The sequence below is a fragment of the Ambystoma mexicanum genome, chromosome 1q, assembly GCF_040938575.1.
Source record: "Ambystoma mexicanum isolate Mex_15411 chromosome 1q, UKY_AmexF1_1, whole genome shotgun sequence".
In the NCBI taxonomy this organism is placed as follows: Eukaryota; Metazoa; Chordata; class Amphibia; order Caudata; family Ambystomatidae; genus Ambystoma; species Ambystoma mexicanum.
The window spans coordinates 663,876,121-663,899,855 of record NC_090922.1 but is presented as its reverse complement, the minus strand read 5'-3'; the positions used below and the strand labels follow the sequence as shown (position 1 = coordinate 663,899,855).

Genomic DNA, 23,735 nt, shown 5'->3' with positions numbered 1-23,735 from the left:
TAACACACATTTTCAGATGGTACAGCAAAAAAGAACATGTGTGGCCTGCGCCAGCAGCAAATTCTACTACATTTCCCTTGCTACTTTCCCTTGATAATGTATTGTAGCATTCTATATATTGAAGAAAGTATAGCATCTTACATGTGGAAAGATAAGAATGCAAAGTGTAACATTCCATATGTTGATGGCAGGGAATGTACACCATTTTATGTGGAACTGTAGGGTTTTGCATCTTATTTTAGAATGTGCAACTTTAGGAAAGCAAAGGAACAGAAGGAAAGCTGACTTTGAAGGAGCCAATGGGGCGTACATGTAGCGCTTAATTATTTTTTTTAAATGTATTTACACAGTACAATTACTTTTTATTTAGAACGTTTTATACCTTCCATGTTCATCACTCAACGAAAGGAAAAAAAACAGAATGATAGAAAGAAGAGAGAACAAGAGAAAAGGAGGGAATCTTAACTCCATGACAGACTACGTCTATCGAGATAAGTGATAGGCAGTACTAGGCAAGGCAAGGCCATCTTAGGCCATTGTTCCACTTGTGGTCTGTGGGATGTTTTTACCCATGCATCCAAGCCCTACCATAAAACTGGGCAGTACTGGCATGGAAAACATCATGATGGCCAGAACTCCCCAGAGAGTGCACAGGGAAAACATGAAGAATAGGCTGCCACCCATTTTTGCCTATGTTGTGAGCACAGGAGGGCACTGCCTAACACCACCATTGGGCTACACACACAGTAGCCTGAAACCATTGGGAATGGCAATGCTGATTGCCAAAAAAGCAACTCAGAACTGTTGGAATTCATTTTCTTAATCCCAAAAATGGTTGCATTACCAGTACTCACCACTATCAGAAAGCCGGCGTTTTAAAACCACCAGAATTTTGTGTAAAACTGAACAAATGAAACAAAACCAGACCAAGGAAAGACTGGCTAAGAGGTGGATACAATGTAAAACTATATTCTGAAATGACTTGAAGGAAGTAATTATTTAATGTATATGTAAAAATTGTAAGTGATTTAAACTGGGAACAAAAAGTGACATTTAGCTGAAACCTGGCTTAATGAAACTGGATTCTGCCTGACAACTACCCCCGACAGGAGTTGAAACCTGCTCAGCCACTCTTCCCCTTGCCAAAAGGAGTGGTCACCTCTCTGATTAGATTAGGGGTGGAGCAGCTGGGGACTACAGGGAGTTGAACAAAGGCCTGTCCTGGACTCAGGCAAATGTTATATTGGGGGCGTCGTAAAATAGCTTCCTCTTGGGAGAAACTGGGGGGCAGCTGTGCCTCTGTGAACAAGCTGGCTTGGGGGAAGTGGATAAACCAGTTATTCCACCATGTGATTTGGGAAGCCACACCCCTTTTTGACCAGAGCATAATTTTAAAAAGATAGATAACTCATAGTGCGGACTTGTCAGAATTATATAAGTAATATCATTATTTTCATGATTTTTCTGTGAACATTTTAAGAGGCGTTAGGACCCTGTGGTGTATTCTGGGGGGTTGCTAGCGGAAAACAGGGTCTCACTCCAAATGTATGCATGTTAAAAATCTGACACTTTATCATCTGTAACCCATATCCTTGGTGCACATTTGTGTAAAATCTGGAAAGGTTTAGAGGTCGTTATCTGGATGAAAAGGGGAGAATTCTGTCATCAGTGGACACGACATCGTACAAAGACAGGGATCGGATGGTTTGGTGCTACAGAAAATATGTAAACTGGACCTATAATATTAGAAAAATGGTACATAGATAAATATGTATTTGGGTCAGAAATGGATTTGTGTGCAATCTGACAAGGGGAGGTTCCTCTGACCATAAAACCTACAGCATCACTCTGATTCACATTTCCTTCCCCCAATCAAGGGAGAGAGGAGGAATTGGCCAATGATAAGTGAGAGGGGCAGGTTTAGTTATGACCAACGCACACACCCACTTTCCAAAACACATAAAAAGAGACTTCTGGGACAGGTAGAGAGATTCAATTCCATTTGCTGCGGAGCATGCTGACCGACGACTTCACATCCAGAGATCCAGACTTCAAATCCATCAATCTCCAGAACCTGTAGCAGAAATTAACTCCAGAATTTGTAGCAGAGAGGCCTGAATCCACCAGCTGAATCCTCTTCAGCAGGCCTCAAAACTAACCAAACTATTCAACAGCCGGGCGAGCTGTCTGAATTCTTTTGCCAAGAGCAATTGCCAGAGAGAGAACCAGAGACCCAGACCGCTGTGAGCAGAACCGGTGCCTGATTGACCCGCCGTATCCAGAGAGGCTAGACCAGCAGAGCAGAGCTGACCCAGACCGCTGTGAGCAGAACCAGTGACCCAGATCGCTGTGAAGTGCCGAGACCAGAACCGGAGTCCAGTCCAAAACCTGACCAGATCCGTGGCGAGGCCCATTCCTGCACAAAATATATTGTGAGTACCGCCAGAACTGGGCAGAACCCAATCTCTTAGTTAAAATAATCTAATCCAAACTATTTTAACCTAAGTAGAACTGCCTCCTAGAAATCGTGTCATCTGTCATTTTTAAAGCTGCACAACTGTCACCTGTCAATTCTGCAGCTGCAAGCTGTCACCTGTCATTTTGAGTTTACTTTAAATCCGAAAAACTACCTTTATTTAATCGTCCGTATCTCTGGAACCGTTTGGGAACAAGCCTAGAACCGACTTCCTACTCCTTATACTTTTTCCTCAAACACGATTTACGCACTCGCGAAATTTACAGCGATTTGCGATTTTGGCTCAATTTCTCCACTTGTCAAAATAGCAGCTCCATTCTTTCTTTTGTTAAAATCCGTTGCAACTTGGTAATAAATCATAGAGCATTGCTAAAGTGAGCCTGAACTAATACCAACACGCATCTCCCACTCACCCTGAATCTCTAGAGGGAATTAAAATCAGTTGGCACATTTTCCCATCCATTGCCATCACATTTAAAAAGCATTTTGGGCCTGTGTTTCAAACTCCTACCTGTTTCCTCTAAGCTTGCTGGGGGGGAACTGAATTTCGTATTGTATTTGATTGTATTCCTGAGAACTGTGTGCTCCTCTTTCCATCTCCTTCCATTTCTTACATTGCATAGGGGAGGGGGGTGAATTGCCAGAGAAAAAGTGATTATCTTATCTTTTGCTAAAATCATATCAAGTATTTCTGTACTGCATTTTTTCCTCATTGCTTTTCCCTTGAAATCGTAAAAGTATTTTTGCTACTTTATCCATCCTATACTAACTCCTCATTGATTGTAAAGAAGTGTGCTAGTGCCAGATTACCCATTGTTAATCAACAGCATATGTCTAAGTGTACTATCAGATATTAATTTATTATAAATTGTGATATATATATATTGTTTAAATTCTCAAATAAACCTTTTAATTTGCAAAAAAAACCTACTTCTTGGCTCAGTGGGGCCAGGGGGATTCTAAGAGGGGGGTGTTATACAAGGGTGGTCATCCAGAGTACTGAACTAGACATAAAAATACATTAATAAGGGTTTTCCTCAGCATCCCAGACTAGGCATTGACTTGGCTGTAGTGTTGATTGAATATCGCTTACAAAAGTGGGGGCTCGGAGCCGGGATATTCTGGGTTAGATTTATCACTTGTGCAGATTAATACAGTGTGCTAACTGACAGGAGACATACATCCGGTCGGATCACCACGCTGTGTTACGCTGTAAAGCACTCCTCAAAGGAACGCTCTAAGGAAACAGTCTGTTTTGCAAAAATAAAATACAAACTTCTGTAAGTCAGGAAGGAACTCAAATTCCAGAATGACAACACTGGTAGACATCAAAATAGCCAGAGAGAACTTCTTACATAAGCTATTTGTGAGAGGTGAGTGGACTCATCAGGACCAAACAGTCTGGTTGCAGGCAATTGCGCAACAGGTCACTGAAACAGGGTCAGATACATGGAGAGATCAGGGTCCCCTACATGTGGCCCTGAGTGAACTATATATGGCCCCTAAAGCCAAAGATGAACATAATAAGATTGCCAGGATAACGGCATATTTGTACCTATATATGGGAGCCATGCAGGACAAATGTGCTGAAGGCCAAGATCTGGCAAATAGGCAACAGATGGCGTTAGAGAAGGCCCAATCTGATCTGGACTCTTCTGAGCAGACGCTGCTCAGGAGCCAGGAGTCAGAAAAGGACAGCAGACAGTACATCACTAAAATAAAGGAGGATATGAATGTGCTGCAACAGGAAAAGGCTGACCAGGATACCAGATTTCTGGCCTTACAGAGGGAGTACCAAGAAGGTTTGGACACCCTACTGCAGAGCCAGAAAAAGCTGGAGCAACAATTAGATTTCAATAGGGCATGTGCTGAGCAGGTAGTCACCCTGCAAAGCCAACTAGATAGGGAAAAAGAGGAAAGCAATAAACTGATTTTGAAAGACCTGGATACCCAGGCGGAGTTTGACCAGGAGCGCCAGAAAGCTGGTGCCTTCCAAAGGCAAAGGGACGACCTGGCGGCACAGATGCAGGCTCTTAGTCAGGAAAGGGATACCTTAGGCCAGGAAGTCTGCCACTTAAAAAGGAAAATGGAAGAAAATCACCTGGCCCTCCAGGGACTGGGTGACCTCCAAAAAGAACACCAGAACTTGTTAGAGCACACCAGGAGGGTGGAGGATGCTCTGGCAAGAAAGGAGCAGGCCAGTAGGGATGGGACTGAGGAGGTAACCCTCCTGCAGCAGAGACTGGCCCAGTACTCCAGGACCAATCAGGAGGCACAGAGAGAAAATGAGGCTCTCTGTCAGCACAATGATAGGCTCCAGCAACAGGTAGCCATGCAGGAAAGACTGATAGAATCTAGTAAAGCCTTAACTGAGGAACTGAAAGTGCAGGCTCTTGCATTGCAACAGGAAGCAGGGGCGGATAGAGATGAGGTTCGCTGGGAAAGAGAAACTCCTGAGCATAACCTCAGGAGCCCTAGTACCAGAGGCCTTCATCTCTCCCAGTCCCTGGACTCTGCCACCCCCATGTCCCCTCGCGCACATGAGCCCAGGGCCACGGGGATGGCAGATTACTATCCAGCTAGAAGTATGGGGCTCATAGGCCAGTACCTCCCAGGAATGGATGGGCGGGCATCCGGGTATGGGCACCCAAGCACAGTGCAATTTAGTGGGGAACCCCAGGAGAGTAGGCCCATTAAGGGCATCCTGAAAACCTCTGCCCAGTTAGGTCAGTGGGGGGATACCCAGTAAATCCTGGTAGCAAGGAGGGATCTGAAGACTCCTCTGAGCGTCACAGGACACAGGAGACCAGGTCCTCACATTCTGCCAGCCATTCCCAGGCTCGCAGAATCCGGGAAAACCTGGAAGATCAGACGGGCACCTCTGGGAGCAGCGCTTCTGAGTCGGAGGATGAATGGACCAGGGTTACCCGAACCAAAAAGGCCAATAAGGCAAAAAGGGCCTTGCTTAAGGACCCATTGAAACAAATAAAGGCAATAAGGAGTGTCATCACGCCTTATCATAAGAACGCCAAGTATTCTGTTTGGGAACACTTGGAGCTCTATGAGCAAATGATGGAGACTTTCCATTTGAAGGACAGCCAAAGCTGTATTCAATATGTAAAGTGGACCTTCTCACCAGAATACTCCAGTTTCTTTGCGGGGCTGGAGGATCAAAACCATTCAAGGTGGTCCACATACAGGGCGGCCATCTTGAAACCTTTTTCTGTGCACAGAAATCCTCAAGAGGCTCGCAAGGCCGCCTACAATTTGCAATGTGGGGAGGATCAGGCCCCACAAGAGTTTGTGCAAGAATTAAAGCGTGCTTTTGCGCAGACCACCAGAAGGGTGCGCACAGATAGCAGAGAATTTATCAATACGTTTTTCCATGCCTTACCCAAATACATAATGACCCAGCTCATGAGAGATTTTCATAAGAAAAGATCTTTAGACTGGGTCATTGAACAGGCTTCCCGGATCTATGAGGTGCAGAAGCCTATCGAAAATAAAAATAACGCGCCGAAAAACCCCAAAACCAACATCACCCCTGCTGCTGCCAAGGTGGCAGAGGTAAAGGTTGCCCCCGTTTTAGATTTGGATATGGGGGGGGCCTAAAAACCTGCCTGCACCAAATGATTCACATCCCAGAAGGCCCTCGGGCCAGTCACAGACAGGGAGTCGAGGAGGTAGTCCCACAAATGGGGTCCCCCGCCCCCCTGACTATGTAAGTCCCCGCTACAAGGGAAACCGACCAATCCTGGGTTATGTGTGGACTCCTCCAGCCCAAGGGGGGGGGATCCAACCAAGCACCTGACCCGGGGAACTTCCCTCCTAACTTCCCCCAGGAGGGCAGAAATTCACCAAATCCTGGGCAGAACTTTTTCCCCAGGTATCCACCCAATTTCCAGCCCCAAAATCATCCATCCTTCTTCCCCAATTCCCTAAGACCAGACAACCTAATCCGGGAGAGGGGAGGCCAAGGGTGGAGGGGTACCAAAATCTTCCCAACCAGGGGTACTACCAGAGAAGGGATAGCTACCCTTCCCGGGATCAGCCCAGGGGAGAAAATAGAGCCCCGTATCAGCCTGAGCGGGTTTCACAACTTGAGCGCCAGGTCCAAAATATGGCTACGAGATCTGGGTCACATACTGAGGGCTCAACAGAACCCTCAGATGAGCATGCCATCGCAGAATGCCCCAAACTCTGGACCTGGTGCTCCAGAACAATGACGGGGGCAGCACCCCGATAACCCACCGGTTCCCAGGGAGGAGGCCCAAGGGGAAGGGGGGTGTAAAGCCTTGGACGAAGCTTCCTTCCCAACTTGTAAACAGCCCCTGGAAAACCAGGAACCGGAAACAAAATCTCCTGCCCCTGAAAGCCTGCCTCCCAAGGAGCAGAGGGGGGGTAGGAGAAACAAAGGACCCAAACAGACCCACTTTGTGGAGGAGGTACAGGTCTTCCAATTTGAGGGAGAGGGATCCTCAGAAGATCCTGGGAAAAGGATCTTCTCCTTCAGAGATGGGGGAACTCCTCCCAAGGAAAAATGGGTCCTAAGGGATGCCAATTCAGACTGGGGAGACATGGAGACTGAGCTACCGCCGCCCATCATCTCATCCCAGAACCCACAATACTGAAATCCCCTGGGTCAAACCCATCCTGATGACTGCCTCCAAAAAGGGGGGGGCGGCCCAGAACCGGAACCAGGGGAACCCACAATGGCTCTGATCTCCAGTTGCCAACATTTTCTTTCAGATTCCCAAGACGCTCTACAGAATTCTGCCCAAATCTCTTCGCTAGCAATGTCCGAAACCAGAAAGTTAGCCCACCAGTTGTCCAAAAATGTGCATTATCTGTCCCCCCTTGAGGAGAAGGAGGGAAGATATTATGCCCTGGTACAAATACAGGGGCAGGGTACAATTGCGGCACTGGTGGACACTGGATCTCAAGCTACCCTTCTCTCCAGAAGGGCCTTTGATGAACTGAATGCAGGAAGAGGAGAGAATTACCGTATTCCTCTCACCTCTCTTCCTGGACAACTGCAGAACTTTGACGGGAAGGAAATTCCTGTCGAGGGGACTGCAGATTTGGACATCAAAATTGGGCGACACAAGGTGAAACACCCGGTCATAGTAGTGACTCCAGAGGGCACCCCTTGTTTACTAGGGAATGACCTCCTGAGAAGGTTGTCACCCCTAATAGATTGTGTAAACAAGGTCCTCTGGACCCAGACTAGCCGACCAATAAAATTAAAACAGAGTGTCAACTATGTTAGTTTAAACGGCACCTGCCACATGGTTGAACAAAAATATGACCAAGTAGAATTTCACTTCCAGAACAACCAAATTCCAGCCGTGACAGTAATAGCAGTAGGACAATAGACTGGGGATGGGGGGTCCTCTCTATTTCTGAAAATCAACCTTCCTTCCAGTTTAAGGTGGTATTCCACACTGGAAGGAAACACCCTGAAATTCTTTACTAATCCACAATCAGAAACTCCCACTCCTATAGTCCAGAAAGATGTGAAATCAGCTCAGAGCCTGGCTGATATTCAGCAAATTGGAGAGCAGTTGTTCATCCCTGTTCAGTTAAATGATGGGAAGGACTCTGTTCTCACTCGAGTGTGTGTGAACAACGGTAAGAGCTTCATCAGCGAAGCCATGTTCCGCCAACTCCCAAAAGATCCAGCCATTCCCATATTCAAACTGATAGACAAATGGGAAATGGACCTGGAAGCACCTAATTCCAAACATCTCCTGCCAAGCAGGTGTATGCTCAAAATCTCCATTGGCAACAAGAGCATAGTCCATAATTGTTGGGTCGTGCGAGACGTCACTGCCGCCTTTTACTTAGGCAGTGACATTCTCAATCGCTTTGCCATTAGTTTGGACCTAATAAACTTCAAAGCTTGGTCCCGATTAGCGGATAATCTCATGGGCTTTGATGATCCAGAAAAAGCATTTAGGTCAGCTCAATTGCTACCTTATGCAGTTGAAATTCAGATCAAAGAGGAAGTCACCATCCCAGAAAGGACCCGACAATTCTCCCTGGGAGTGAAAGTTAAAAGAGGACAAAAATTGAAAAACCCTGATGCTTATATCCATCTAAATGCTTCTCTCCAACAGCAAGGGTTAGGGGTAAACCCAACACCATTAGTCAACATAGAACATGACACCATTCCAATAGAGGTGGATAACAGCGATTTAAAGAGTATTACTGTAGCCGCAGGCACCATTATTGGAATGGCGATTGATGACCGACATTTCTCCATTGATTTAGGAAATGAACTGTTAGGACCAATCCCCAAGGAATGTTTTGACAGTGACAGTGAGGACAATACAACACCAGACAGGATTTTCACCCGGCATGGGGGGAACTTCCTGGTGTACACTTCTTGCCCTTATGGTAAGGAAGATGTGACTTGTGACTTCAGGAGGGATGAGGTGATTTTCCAGATCCATGAAGGCTGCCTTTCCCACCTGAGGCCTCCAGTCCAAATCAGTACTCTGACCAGGGACTTCTCCACCCAGCTGGAGGAGGTCGCTGAGATAGCCAAACCAGAAGTCTTTACAGGCTTCAGGCAGATGGTGGAAGAGAGAGTCAACCTAGCTGATGCATGTGTGACTCTGGAACAGAAGCAAAAGTTGAAACAAGTTTTCTTGGATTTCCAAGATCTCTTTGCGGTAGACTCATATGACTGTGTTAGCACTGACATCCACACCACAACAATTCCCACGGACCCTGGCATGACTCCGGTGTTTGTGAAGCAATATCGTTTGCCTCTCGCATCCATGGAGTCCCTTACCTAAATAATTAAGAACCTTGAGTCCCGGGGAATAATCCGTCCAGTCCACAGCACTTTCAATAATCCGGTGCTGGGAATATTGAAGCCAAACAGCCAGTGGAGACTCTGCGCCAACCTTAGGGAGCTCAACAAATCGGTCCATACTTCCCGATGGCCTCTGCCCTAAATTGACCAAGGGCTGGCCCAGATTCAGGGGTCACGGGTATTCACAGCAATAGACCTGACCAATGGATACTGGACCGTGCCTTTCAGTAGGGAGGACCAATACAAACTGGCTTTTACCTTTGGGGGCCAGCAGTACACATGGACCCGGACTCCCTTCGGATACCTCAACTCCGGCAATGAATTCAACATTTTCCTACATAAGGCCATGCCCGACCTGGGTGCGAGGTGTAACCTGGCTTATGTAGATGATGTCCTCATCAAAAATTAATCTGTGGAAGAACACATAGCGGAGATCCGTTATGTTCTGACACAGTTGAGGGCCGCCGGAGCAAAACTTTCCTTTCAGAAAGCACAGTGGTGTAGAACCCGTGTTAATTTCTTGGGGCATGAGATTACTCCTCAGGGTCTCTGTCCCCAGGAAAAGAAAGTGGAAGCACTTCAGAAACTGAAAGGCCCCACCACTCTGCGGGAACTAAGGAGCCTCCTTGGACTGACTAATTACAGCAGAAAGTTCATTGAGGGCTATGCAGAAATCACCAGACCCCTGATTCATCTCTTGAAGGGGGGGTCAAGTGGGAATGGGGTCCAGAACAATCTGAGGCAGTAAAACAACTCAAAAGAAGCCTCTCACAAGCACCTTGCCTAGCTTACCCTGTCAGAAACAAGGAGTTCTTCCTGGAGACGGGGTTCTCTAATACGTGCTTGACGGCAGTATTATACCAAAACCATGACAAGGTCAATAAAGTAATCTCCTATGCGAGCAAAACTTTATCCTCTGTGGAGGAAAAATTCAACGATTGTGAGAAGGCACTCCTGGCAACGGTGTGGGCATTGAAGAATTACCGCCTGTTTATCCAGGGGGAACACATCATAGTGGAGACTCCACACCAGCCTCTGCAATATCTCCAAAGTGACAGAATCCGGGCCGGAAATGTGAGTAATTCCCGAATTACTTCCTGGATTCTGTCAATGCAAGGCTTTCCTGTGGAGGTCAGATATGGCCAAAACAAGAAGAGTCCCCTGGCGCAAGGTCTGGCTGACTTGCATGATTGTGCCAGAGAAAACTGTCTCGAGGACGAAAGTCTAAAAATCAAGGACAACATGGAGGCATACCTTAATTCCCCACACAAAGTCTTTGAAGAAGACAAGTGTGAGGGAATGCCCACTGTCTATGTGGATGGATGCTCGTACCATGTTGACGACAACGGGGAGAAAGAACTGGTGGCCGGCGTAGGGAATGCATGGGTGAATGAGTCACCAGAACCCTCCGCTGGATACAAAATTGGTCCCCAAAGTAGTCAGGTGGCAGAATTGATGGCTGTGCATCAGGCCATCCTCACTTCTGGCCAGCATCAACTCCACGAACTGGGCTATGTACGGAACGGGTTCGTGGAGCACCTGGGTAATTGGAAAACCAGAGGCATGTTATGTGCTAATAACAAACCCCTGAAACATGGGAAGTTAATCCAAAACATTGATGATCTGGTCACCTCGAATGGGATGACCATCTACTGGAAGAAGATCAAGGGTCATTCCAAAGTAGAGGGACCAGACAAAACTGGAAATGACTTAGCTGATCAGCTGGCCAAAACCGGGGCCATCCAAGGGGATCTAATCGAAATAGAGTCCCTGTTGGGGGAAATCCAGGTCACTGCTATCACTAGGTCCCAGACAAATGCTCACAATGATCTTTCAACTGCATAATGGAGTAAGGAGACCCCTGATGCTGATTTAATTACAGCTCAGAAGGGGGATCCAATCATTGGTAAGTTTTACCAACACCTTGAGGACCCTGAGAACTTTCCCCTGACGGATACCGATTACATTGGGAAAGAGGACCTAAGAGTGTTGATGAAATGTCCAAAAATGTTCCGAATTCAAGACGGTTTGCTGGTAAGGAAGTTCAAAGCTGGCCACGATCAGTGAGTGGTTCCGACCTCATTCCGAAGCCTGATGTTAAGCCACGCCCATGATGTGGCCACCGCCGGTCATAGGGGGTTTCACACAACACTGGAAATCTTAAGAGAGGTTGCATACTGGCCACACATGGGGCAGGACCTCGACCAATACTTGAAGGGGTGTCTTGTGTGTGCACAATTTCAGCCATCATCCCTCACACACCGTGCGCCACTCCAAAAGAGGGGGATGACACTGCCATGGTCAGATTTGCAAATCGACTTTGTAGGCCCTGTAATCCGCTCGTCTAGAGGAAACAAGTACATGTTGACCGTTACATGCTTGCTTACCAAGTGGGTGGAATGTCTCCCAGCCCCAAACTGCAAGGCAGAAATAGCAGCTGCCCTGATAATTAACCACATCTTTTCCCCTTTTGATCTACCTCAAAGGATTGAGTCAGACAGTGAAGTAATGACAAAGATGTTTGAGATACTGGGGGTGAAAATGAAGCTACACATTGCTTACAGGCCAGCTTCTTCTGGTGCAGTGGAACGCTACAACCGGACAATTGTGAGCATATTAAAAGAAGTTTGTGGCAGATTCTGGGCCAAGTTGGGATATCCGGTTACCTCTGGTCCTAATGGCCATCAGATCTACCCCTTCATCTGCAACTAAAATGTCACCATTTGAGTTGATGACCGGACGCAAGATGGTGCTTCGCCAGCATCTGCTCTACAGGACCCAAGAGCAGACACTGATAAATGCCTCCACAACTCATGAGTATGTGGAGAATTTAAGGAAACACCTTCAGCATGCTTTTGCCTATGCTCAGCGGAATCTAGAAAGATCAGCTGATAGCATGAAAACCCACTATGACCTGAAGACCACCAGGAAGGAATATACTGTGGGGGACCGGGTCTATCTATACAATTTCCAAAGGAACCAGGCCAAACAGCGAACATTTTTGCCTACATGGAAGGGACCGTTTGAAATTATAGACAAGATCTCCCCTGTTGCCTATAAGATCTGCATCCCCAAAGGCAGTCTGGCGGAAGGGGAAGACAAGTGGGTACATATAAATCAGCTAAAGTGTTGCCATCCCAGGCACACTCTGCAACAACTGGAGGAATCCACTGGAATCCCAGAGGGGGCCGCTCCAGAGTAATTCAGTTCCAACCCTAAAATATTCCACATATAGCATATGAAATTCTGTGATCCTTGTATATACAGATGTTCTTGTCTCCTAATTTAAAAAAGAAAATGTATATGTTCATATCTTCTGATTCATAAAATGTATATGTTCGCCACACCATTAATAGTGGTGAAGAAATGTCTACGAATAGGTATTGCCGCTTTGCTTTATCATCCTAGGAGAGATGAAACCATGGAGACTGACCAAGGAGGACGACCGGGGACCGGGAGCAGAGACCCGAGGGGCCCGGGGTACCGCCCAATCCTCCCATCAGGACCAGCAAGGAGAACTGATTGATCGACTGGAGGGAGGAAAAGATGCTGAACTGTGCCATCCGTGGAAGAAGAGGAAGCGAACATCCCAGATCTTGCGAGTTCCATCAGCGAAGGGACAGAATGGCCATCGCAAGAGGGGGGGCTTGTGGGATTTTTTACCCATACATCCAAGCCCTACCATAAAACTGGGCAGTACTGGCATGGAAAACATCATGATGGCCAGAACTCCCCAGAGAGTGCACAGGGAAAACATGAAGAATAGGCTGCCACCCATTTTTGCCTATGTTGTGAGCACAGGAGGGCACTGCCTAAAACCACCATTGGGCTACACACACAGTAGCCTGAAACCATTGGGAATGGCAATGCTGATTGCCAAAAAAGCAACTCAGAACTGTGGGGAATTCATTTTCTTAATTCCAAAAATGGTTGCATTACCAGTACTGACCACTATCAGAAAGCTGGCGTTTTAAAACCACCAGACTTTTGTGTAAAACTGAACAAATGAAACAAAACCAGACCAAGGAAAGAATGGCTAAGAGGTGGATACAATGTAAAACTATATTCTGAAATGACTTGAAGGAAGCAATTATTTAATGTATATGTAAACATTGTAAGTGATTTAAACTGGGAACAAAAAGTGACATTTAGCTGAAACCTGGCTTAATGAAACTGGATTCTGCCTGACAACTACCCCCGACAGGAGTTGAAACCTGCTCAGCCACTCTTCCCCTTGCCAAAAGGAGTTGTCACCTCTCTGATTAGATTAGGGGTGGAGCAGCTGGGGACTACAGGGAGTTGAACAAAGGCCTGTCCTGGACTCAGGCAAATGTTATATTGGGGGCGTCGTAAAATAGCTTCCTCTTGGGAGAAACTGGGGAGGCAGCTGTGCCTCTGTGAACAAGCTGGCTTGGGGGAAGTGGATAAACCAGTTATTCCACCATGTGATGTGGGAAGCCACACCCCTTTTTGACCAGAGCATAATTTTAAAAAGATAGATATCTCATAGTGCGGACCTGTCAGAATTATATAAGTAATATCATTATTTTTATGATTTTTCTGTGAACATTTTAAGAGGCGTTAGGACCCTGTGGTGTATTCTGGGGGGTTGCTAGCGGAAAACAGGGTCTCACTCCAAATGTATGCATGTTAAAAATCTGACACTTTATCATCTGTAACCCATACCCCTGGTGCACATTTGTGTAAAATCTGGAAAGGTTTAGAGGTCGTTATCTGGATGAAAAGGGGAGAATTCTGTCATCAGTGGACACGACATCGTACAAAGACAGGGATCGGATGGTTTGGTGCTACAGAAAATATGTAAACTGGACCTATAATATTAGAAAAATGGTACATAGATAAATATGTATTTGGGTCAGAAATAGATTTGTGTGCAATCTGACAAGGGGAGGTTCCTCTGACCATACAACTTACAGCATCACTCTGACTCACATTTCCTTCCCCCAATCAAGGGAGAGAGGAGGAATTGGCCAATGATAAGTGAGAGGGGCAGGTTTAGTTATGACCAACGCACACACCCACTTTCCAAAACACATAAAAAGAGACTGCTGGGACAGGTAGAGAGATTCAATTCCATTTGCTGCGGAGCATGCTGACCGACGACTTCACATCCAGAGATCCAGACTTCAAATCCATCAATCTCCAGAACCTGTAGCAGAAATTAACTCCAGAATTTGTAGCAGAGAGGCCTGAATCCAACAGCTGAATCCTCTTCAGCAGGCCTCAAAACTAACCAAACTATTCAACAGCCGGACAAGCTGTCTGAATTCTTTTGCCAAGAGCAATTGCCAGAGAGAGAACCAGAGACCGAGACCGCTGTGAGCAGAACCGGTGCCTGATTGACCCGCCGTATCCAGAGAGGCTAGACCAGCAGAGCAGAGCTGACCCAGTGACCCAGATCGCTGTGAAGTGCCGAGACCAGAACTAGAGTCTAGTCCAAACCTGAACAGATCCGTGGCGAGGCCCATTCCTGCACAAAATATATTGTGAGTACCGCCAGAACTGGGCAGAACCCAATCTCTTAGTTAAAATAATCTAATCCAAACTATTTTAACCTAAGTAGAACTGCCTCCTAGAAATCGTGTCATCTGTCATTTTTAAAGCTGCACAACTGTCACCTGTCAATTCTGCAGCTGCAAGCTGTCACCTGTCATTTTGAGTTTACTTTAAATCCGAAAAACTACCTTTATTTAATCGTCCGTATCTCTGGAACCGTTTGGGCTAGGAACGGGATTTAACTTTCCTCTGAAAGCTTAGAATCCAAGCTTTCCAACAAGCCTAGAAATGACTTCCTACTCCTTATAGTCGCTCAATTTCTCCACTTGTCAAAATATCAGCTCCATTCTTTCTTTTGTTAAAACTTGGTAATAAATCATAGAGCATTGCTAAAGTGAGCCTGAACTAATACCAACCTGCATCTCCCACTCACCCTGAATCTCTAGAGGGAATTAAAATTAGTTGGCACATTTTCCCATCCATTGCCATCACATTTAAAAAGCATTTTGGGCCTGTGTTTCAAACTCCTACCTGTTTCCTCTAAGCTTGCTGGGGGGGAACTGAATTTCGTATTGTATTTGATTGCATTCCTGAGAACTGTGTGCTCCTCTTTGCATCTCCTTCCATTTCTTACATTGCATAGGGGAGGGGGGTGAATTGCCAGAGAAAAAGTGATCATCTTATCTTTTGCTAAAATCATATCAAGTATTTCTGTACTGCATTTTTTCCTCATTGCTTTTCCCTTGAAATCATAAAAGTATTTTTGCTACTTTATCCATCCTATACTAACTCCTCATTGATTGTAAAGAAGTATGCTAGTGCCAGATTACCCATTGTTGATCAACATCATATGTCTAAGTGTACTATCAGATATTAATTTATTATAAAGAGTGATATATATATATATTGTTTAAATTCTCAAATAAACCTTTTAATTTGCAAAACAAACCTACTTCTTGGCTCAGTGGGGTCAGGGGGATTCTAAGAGGGGGGTGTTATACAAGGGTGGTCATCCAGAGTACTGAACTAGACATAAAAATACATTAATAAGGGTTTTCCTCAGCATCCCAGACTAGGCATTGACTTGGCTGTAGTGTTGATTGAATATCGCTTTCAGGTCTCTGGCTCATTTTCTTTCCCCCATCTTTGTGCTAAAGTCTCTATCACTTTAGAAATCATGTCCAGAAAGGTCGTCAGTGTAATGATTAGTGTGGTTCCCTCGCCTGACAGGAGAGAGGACCACCATTCGTCTGCAGTGAAGGTCTTGCTTTCCTCAAAAAAACAGCCAATATTCACGCTCTTGAAGTTGTGAGTGCCTGGCAGAATAGGACCAGGTGTTTTAAACTTTCTCTCTCCTCTTTCAGTTTACATAGTCTACAGCCAGTGGGCCTCTTTGTCCCCTTGTCTCTAGAAGCCAAGACCTCCTGAGTTGGATAGAGGTTCAACCGGAACCTCATACATTTTGTTCTTATTGCATAATTAGGACACCTCAACAGGTATTTAGGTAATATGTTGTAGGGGACCCTTGTTACAGTCTCCTGGAGGCATATGTTTTCTTTGCTGGCTTTGTCCAGCATCAATATCCAATCCTGTCGCCAGATCCTAGTTTTCACTGAGTCTGGGTTGGTCACCAATTCTGTTGCTGTGATGTGGTCCAAGGCTCCCATACAGGTGCTCTTCCAATCCTGCATCCCACGATCCCCTACTGTTGAGACTTGAGTGTCGTGTAGGCAGAAGAGGCCTCCGTCCCCAAATGCCGCACAGAGAGAACCCAAAGTCACTCTCTGTGCAACCGTTGAGGCCACAGGCAGAGATGTTCAAATCCGGGACCGCGAACCTCTGGGACCCCAAGCTGCTGCAAGAAAACACAGGTTAATTACCAAGCAACTAACAGTAACCACAGTGCCAGAAACAATGCAAAAGGTCTTACCAAGGGGGGTCAAGGAGGAGGTAATGAACCTAAGAGAGAGATCCGGGACCCACGTGGACCGTTGTACTCCAGAGGGAGTGGTAGTCCACTTTCCACCTGATGATGGTAGCGTGGTAGTCAGCTATGGAGCTATGAAACAGGAAGTCCAAAAGGAACCAGATGCAAGATGGAGAATCCGGGAGGCAATCCAAATAACAGTCTGCGATCAAAAGCCAAAACACGTCCAAGGTAACAAAGCCATAGGGTTGATCCAAGAGGAGTCCGTAGAACAGGCAGGGTCGATTCCAAGAGTAGCCAGAAGTCCAAAGAGATACGTGACGCCAAACAGGATGCAAAGCACAGCTGTGAAGCAGCGAGTACCTGTGCTTCCTGTGTTTAAATACTCGCGCTTCTGGTCACGTGGTGCGCTACTGGATCACGTGAGTTGACAAGCGCGTCACGTGACCTTACAGTCCCGCGATGCGGAAGCCCGATGTTAGTCCTTCGCAATCCCAGACGCCAAGGTAGCTGCCAGTGCAGAAATGGCCGTAGTCTGGCAGGAGCTCTGTTACGGACAAGGAGCGCCCGTGCACGCGAGCTGCCAGTGAGTCCACGCGATTCCCAGAGTGGGAAGGGAGAAAGGGATGGGGGGTGGAGGCGTGCCATAGGGACAGCAAGGTTCCAGGCCAGTACAGGTGTGCGTGTGCGTGTGACAGGGATCGTGACACCTACTCCCAGTAGAGCCCTCTTCAGCATCCCGAATCCCCTTGTCCGATCAATTGCTGTAACCTTCCGTAGGAAAGCAAGATTTCTCTAGGTAACATGCTCTTGCCTTACTACTGACATTGAGAGACATTTTGGGAGATTCAACAAGCTTTTCCAGTAGATTTTTTCTAGATGGTCTCAGATGTTTGAAGATAGAGCCAGGAATGTTTCTGCTCCGTATGTGACTATAAGCACTACCTTTGCTTTATAGAAAGTTTGGGCTGCTGTAATGGAAAATCTCCCATATTTTCTTTGGATCAGTTTTCCTTGCCGTGCCGGTAAAAACGGCACGGCTGTCGCCAGAGTCATTTTTTTTTCCGGCGCCTTAGCAATGGGGAATCACTGGGGCATTACAGCCCGGCAGTCCCTGCGGCCAGGAGTCGGAAAAAGTAACTCCCCATTCCCATTTGAGTCTCATAGGACTCAATGGGAATGGGGAGGACGGAAGCACCGGTGCCAGTAGTTTACCGGCACCATTGTTACCGATACTGGCACACTCATAATGAGGCCCAATGATTTGTTTTTTTTCCTCGGCATGCGTTCATGAGGGAGGTCTCTTAGGGCTGTGTTTATACAGCCCACCAAGTACAAAATTGAAGTTAGTTCTGACAAGTTTTCATTTCCCAGGTGTCAGATTTTTTTTTCCCCCGGTCTCCTCCCCCTCGGCATCGCCCGGGTCAGGATTTTGCATTTCTTCACATTTATTTTCAGTCCGTTCTCAAAGATGTACTTTTCCAGGGCTTTAAGTTGCCTTTGTAGGCCTATGTAGGTTTGATCCATTAGGACCAAGTCATCGGCATAGACTAAATGATCAATCTCACCCCTTCAATGTTCTGTGGGAAACTCAGAGTTTTGTACAAAGAGTCAGGGAGGTCCGAATGGAACAAATTGAACAGGGCTGGTGCAAGTGGACACCCCTGTTTTAGGACTCTAGCTGTTGGAATTGATGCTGAGAGGGACCCCCCCTTTATCTAGCCATACACAAAGGGTTGTGTCAGTCTGCAGGTCTTCAAGAGCCTCCAGCAGGTTTTCTGGGAATCCCCACATTGACAGTTTAGTCCATAGTTTCCTTCTGTCGACTGAGTCAAAGGCTTGCACCAAGTCTATAAATGCCACAAAGAGTTTGCTTTTGGTTTTCCTTTGGGGGTTCTTTAAAAGGTTGATCACAAATAGATTAAAAGACGTGATCATGCCCTTAACAAAGCCAGACTGCCGACTACCCGAGGTCTTAATCAATTTTTTCAGGCCCACCAACACTAATTTGGCAAAGACCTTGCTGCCAAAGTCCAAAAGGGCTATAGGTCGATAGTTACTAGGATCTTTTCTGTACCTCTTTTTGAAGACGGGGACAACTATGGAGGACTTCCAAGACAGAGGTACTTTCTTTCGCTTTTTGACATAGGCAAACAAGGTAGTCAGAGCATTGGCCCAGAGTTCTGGTTCTTCTTTTAGGTGAGCATTTTTTAAGCCTGTCCAGGTCTGGAGCTCTTGAGCTGCTTGCTTTGAGGATAATTCCCAGAATGTCTTCTTTTTCAGTTGAAAAGGTCCATTCCTTGGCAAAGTCTGTTTCCCCTTCGACCTGTAGCTCTTCATCCCCATTAAAAACTCTTCCAAAATGCTACATCCAGTCCTGCACAGCAACTGAGTTTCCTAGAATGTCATCCTGGGGGGTGTCAAGGGCATTAAGGTGTTTCCAGATCTCGCCTTTTTGCTTAGTTGAGATGCTCTGCATCATCAGCTCAGAATCTTCCTGCAGCAATTTGGCTTTCCTTCCCTTAATCAATTTTTTGTACTGTTGTCTTCTAGATCTTATTAGTGGGAAGGAATCTGGGCTATTTGCTCTTTTTAATTTCCCCAAGTCTCGCCTCAGCCTATGTTTTTCCACTACTATGTTGTGATCGTAGCAATGTTTATGTTTGTAGGATGCTTTGGAGCCCAAAGATCTTGTTTCCATGAAGGCCAACAGGAGTCTGGAGTACTCCCAGGTGTTATCCTCATTGTTCTTTTGAGCAGAGATTCAGGTATTTATCTGATTCGGCAATCTTTTGATTTTTACAGCATCAATTTTTAGGTGGATACAACCTTATGTGATGGATACCAGGCATACGAATTTGTCTTGTGGAGGCCAAATTGTTCTGTTCATCAGAATATTAACTATATTGTGGTCACTGCTAGTTGTTTGGCTAATTTACAAAGAAGAGATCCATTGGAGGCGGTTTCCAGAAACAAAGACGTAGTCCAGCACCTTCCTTGTGTTGCCTCAACACCACGTGTGGTGCGCTGGGATATCGCCCGCGCTTTTCTCGTTTAACATATGTAGGTCCTGTAGGTGTGGCTCCTCCATCCAATGTTGGCCTTTGACTAGGGATCCATCTGTTTTTTTATCATGATGAAATTGGACCTCCTCAACATCAAATGACACAGACATGTTGAAATCTCCACAAATGATGACCATAGGCCCTTCACGATGGTCACGCAATGAGTCCAGTTTCCCTGGAATGGCTTTGACAAAGTATGCAATTTCAATATCTGCTGAGTTCCAGTAGATATTACACAATAAAAACCACACAGGTTTCTTTGACCTTAGCCTGTTGCATCTGAGCTTTGTCAGTTGAATATATGGCTTTAAATTCCATGATTCCACGATTTGAAATAGAGCTCTAGCTTTGCTCAACGTCAGGAGACCGGAAACTGGTCTTCCCTTTTCCCCCTTCACAGCGGGCTTAAGAAGAACAATGAACCCATTGAGGATTGGGGGCTCTCGTAGCCACGTCTCCTGAAGGCAAACAAGTTCGTGGTTACCCCTCTTCCTTTCCAAAAAGATGGTTCAAACCTCTGGTGTTCCCGCTCACCAAGGACCATGTAGCTAAACCCTTTTGAATTAATGGTTAAGCTCTTTTCTTTTGAACCACTAGGGCTTCCGCCAGCCATTGACACAATCCTTTCTTGTCTGTTTTACACTCTGGGTTTTTGCAACACTTTATTTCCCTTTCTGTTTTATCTAGGTTTCCCACCATTATAGGTAGGGGTGTGAAGTCCTTCACTCCAATTTCCATGCATTTGTTTTCCCCTGGGAAGTAGTGTCCCTTTTTGAGGTTTGATTGTTGTTACCGTCTTTCTCGTCTCGTAAATGTTTTACTTCAGGCACCTGGGTGGCTTTTGGTTTATTAAATCAGTTAGCCCCCATATGGTATATCCCAGGGATAAAATTGCTGATGATTCCTCTAGTGTGGCTTCCCTGATTAGCTCATCTTGAAAGTAGAGTATGATTTTGTCCAATCTCTGTTCTGTAGGAAATGCCACCTTGGAAATGCCGTCTGTTGTTAACCATCGCAGTCTGAGTATTTGCTGCAGAATTTTGAGGATGTTGCTTCTGTTTAATGTCAGACCATCGTCTGATTGTTTCATCCTTTCCAGCATAGCACCTAGGATCCAGTTGAAGTCCTCAGGACCATTTTCTCCCTTACGGTTCCTCCGCTCAATGTTGTTTCCCCACCTTAAGGTGCCACTTCTGTCCGTTGAGGACCAAGTACGCTCTCCCTCCTGTTTCCTGTAAGTTGTAAAGATCTTCACAGGGCTATTATCACGGTACATTACATTTGCAGAGTTTTGGAGCATTTTAGAATTCATCCTCCTTTGCTCCAGCATTTTTAATCCGTCTGAAGAAGGCTGACTATCCTGAGTCAGTAGTATTCTGGTCTCAGTGTTTGCAGGATTTAGGAGTTTGTCTTCCTGTTCGTCGCCTGATGATCTAGATTTAGGTTCCTAGGGATTGTTGTTTTCATCCTCCACTGAGTAAACAGACATCTGCAAGAGTTGATCGTCCACTTCCACTTCTACCATGTTTCTGCTCTTTGGATTCCCAGAGCACAGAGTTATATAACTTTCGTTTCGCTTCCTTTTCTGGGTTTGTCTTTTATCCCCTCCATGCCCTTTGTTTTCTTCCGCCATGTTTGGTAATGTTACATTTTTGAAGAATCGTCTTGCGTTATTAGATTTTGTTTTGGTGGCATGGTCATCAGCCTTGTGTTTAGTTGTTAGTTGATTTTGAGTAGCCTAAGGCTTAGCTCCTAGGTTATTTTTTTGATTCTTAAGCCTCACAAACAGGGTTATTCTGTCAGGTCTTTCAGAATAATGGGTTCCTTGAGGATAAGGGGTTGTGATTTAGGGCCCACAACCCCTTCTGCAGTTCCAGGCAGTTCTACCACCTCCTCCGGTGATGCCACATTTTCTCCCTCAATCAATTGTCCCTGGTCACTCTGGGCACCTAGTGAAAACACTTGAGTGGATATGCTGTTTTTGTTGACCATTTTGTTGAAGATATTTTTTTTTACCTCAATGGTAACTCTATTAGGTTTGTTGTTGGTATGCCCTGAAACCCCCCCATTTTGGCTTCTGGGCCCTTTGTCCATATGCTTCAGCCAATAGAGCTAGTTGCCACTCAGGGCTGGTATATGGAAGCTTTTGCCTCGACCAGTCAGAAATGGTTCCCCCTGGCTCCCTGGATCTGCGTCTCCTGGTTTTCTCTTTAATAATGGGGTCCAGAATCCAATGTAGAAAAATGTTCATCTCTTCTTTGTTTATGTCGAGCTTATCTTGTACCATCGCTATAAAACCTTCAACAAAGACAATTTTGGAGTGCAGCATCGCCATCATAGTGTTTTGGTCTTTTAGCTGATCGTTGATTGCCTCATACAATTTGGTGAAAAGAGTTATCAACAGTGACAGTGCAGCGACTGTACTGGCGTTTATGGCTGCTTTATCAGAATTCGATGTTTCCTTTATTTCTGTGATGTCTCGGCGGTCCTGTGAATTGGTGAAATGAGGAGCCTGGGATTGTTATCTTTAGAAGAATCATAACACTCATTAGAAGAATCCATACTATCTGTAGAGAACCATTACCCATTATTAGACTCACTGTTAGAGAATCATTAGACATACCATTACCCAATCACCATTACTTCGCTATGGAATCATTCCTTTATTGCATTCTGTTTAGTTCTAATTAGTACATTGCTCAAGTAGACACTATCCAATATTAGACTGTCACCTTTGTATGCATTTGCAGATTTGCTTATAGATTGATATGTATGCATATTTTGCTTGCCATTAGGAGAGAAACATGCTGCCACTTTGCACTTTGCCATTTGAAATAGAATGACACTTGCATATATCTGAAGTGCCATGTAGTGTTTTAGAGACACGATATATACTCACCAGGATATGCTATGTATTTATGTTTGCATTAGAAATAGCGCTTAGGCTGTGAGAGAAACTTATGTTTGCACTAGAGAGAAACTAATTAGGCCTGGAATGACACACACATTGGCATATTTGAAGTGCCATGGAAAGCCATTTAGAATAACCCACATTGTTATGCTTTGTAGAGACACATTTAGAAATATGATTGAGACACATGTATGTATGTATGTTGAGTTACTTAGAATGAGTTTTGCATTATGTTAGTGCTTGCATTACGAGAATAGAATAAACATTAGAAAGCATTAGGCTGGCATTTGAGAGACATTTTCTGATGGAGAAAGACACTGGGCTCAGCGCAAAAATGTTATGGTTAACACTCTACCAGGAATTTGTTATGGAACACTGGTAGATAACATGAACCCTTGTCCGAGAGGGAAGCTTATCAGCTTGGCTGCAAGGGTGGGGGCTGCGCCATGAGCACGATGGAGAGATGGAGAGGTGCCTTTTGTAAGAGAGGAACAGACCCTAAAAGAGCATTTTATAATGAAGAGTGGTGCTTACAGTGCAGTGAATGGAGAAACAGGGAATAGATGGTGTTTTCGCACCAGACTCAGAAGGCCAAGGCAGAGAGATATAAAGTTCTATGTCACGCTGACAGCACATGAAGTGACAGGACACAAAAGTGCATGCAAAACACAGACTTGCAGGCACGTCCTGAATATAGAACGCTGAGACAGAAAGAGACATTCTTAGAATGTTACCATAGAGATCTGTGTGTCATTGGAGACTATAACCAGGAGGGCTGGAGAGAAAGGAATTAGGAGTTCGAGAGAGTTCGAGAGAGATCGGGAGAGCCACAGAGGGAGCTGGTGGAGATGGTGCTTGGTGCAGCAGACTGATGGGCCTTGATGAGATCGATGAGGCAGAGAGAGAGAGAGCTTGAGAGAGCGTGGCAGTTGGCAGTCTTGAGGTCTGCCACTGAGTGATTGAGGCCTGGCAAAGAGAGAGCTGGAAAGACAACAGAATGGGAAGTATGGTTGAAG

At 45.6% G+C, this 23,735-nt stretch overlaps 1 protein-coding gene across 1 annotated transcript in view; it reads right to left on the bottom strand.

Moving 5' to 3' along the window:
* LOC138534979 (dimethylaniline monooxygenase [N-oxide-forming] 2-like) overlaps window positions 1-23,735 on the bottom strand; it is a 564,743-nt gene that overhangs the window by 222,414 nt on the left and 318,594 nt on the right. The window lies entirely within an intron of this gene.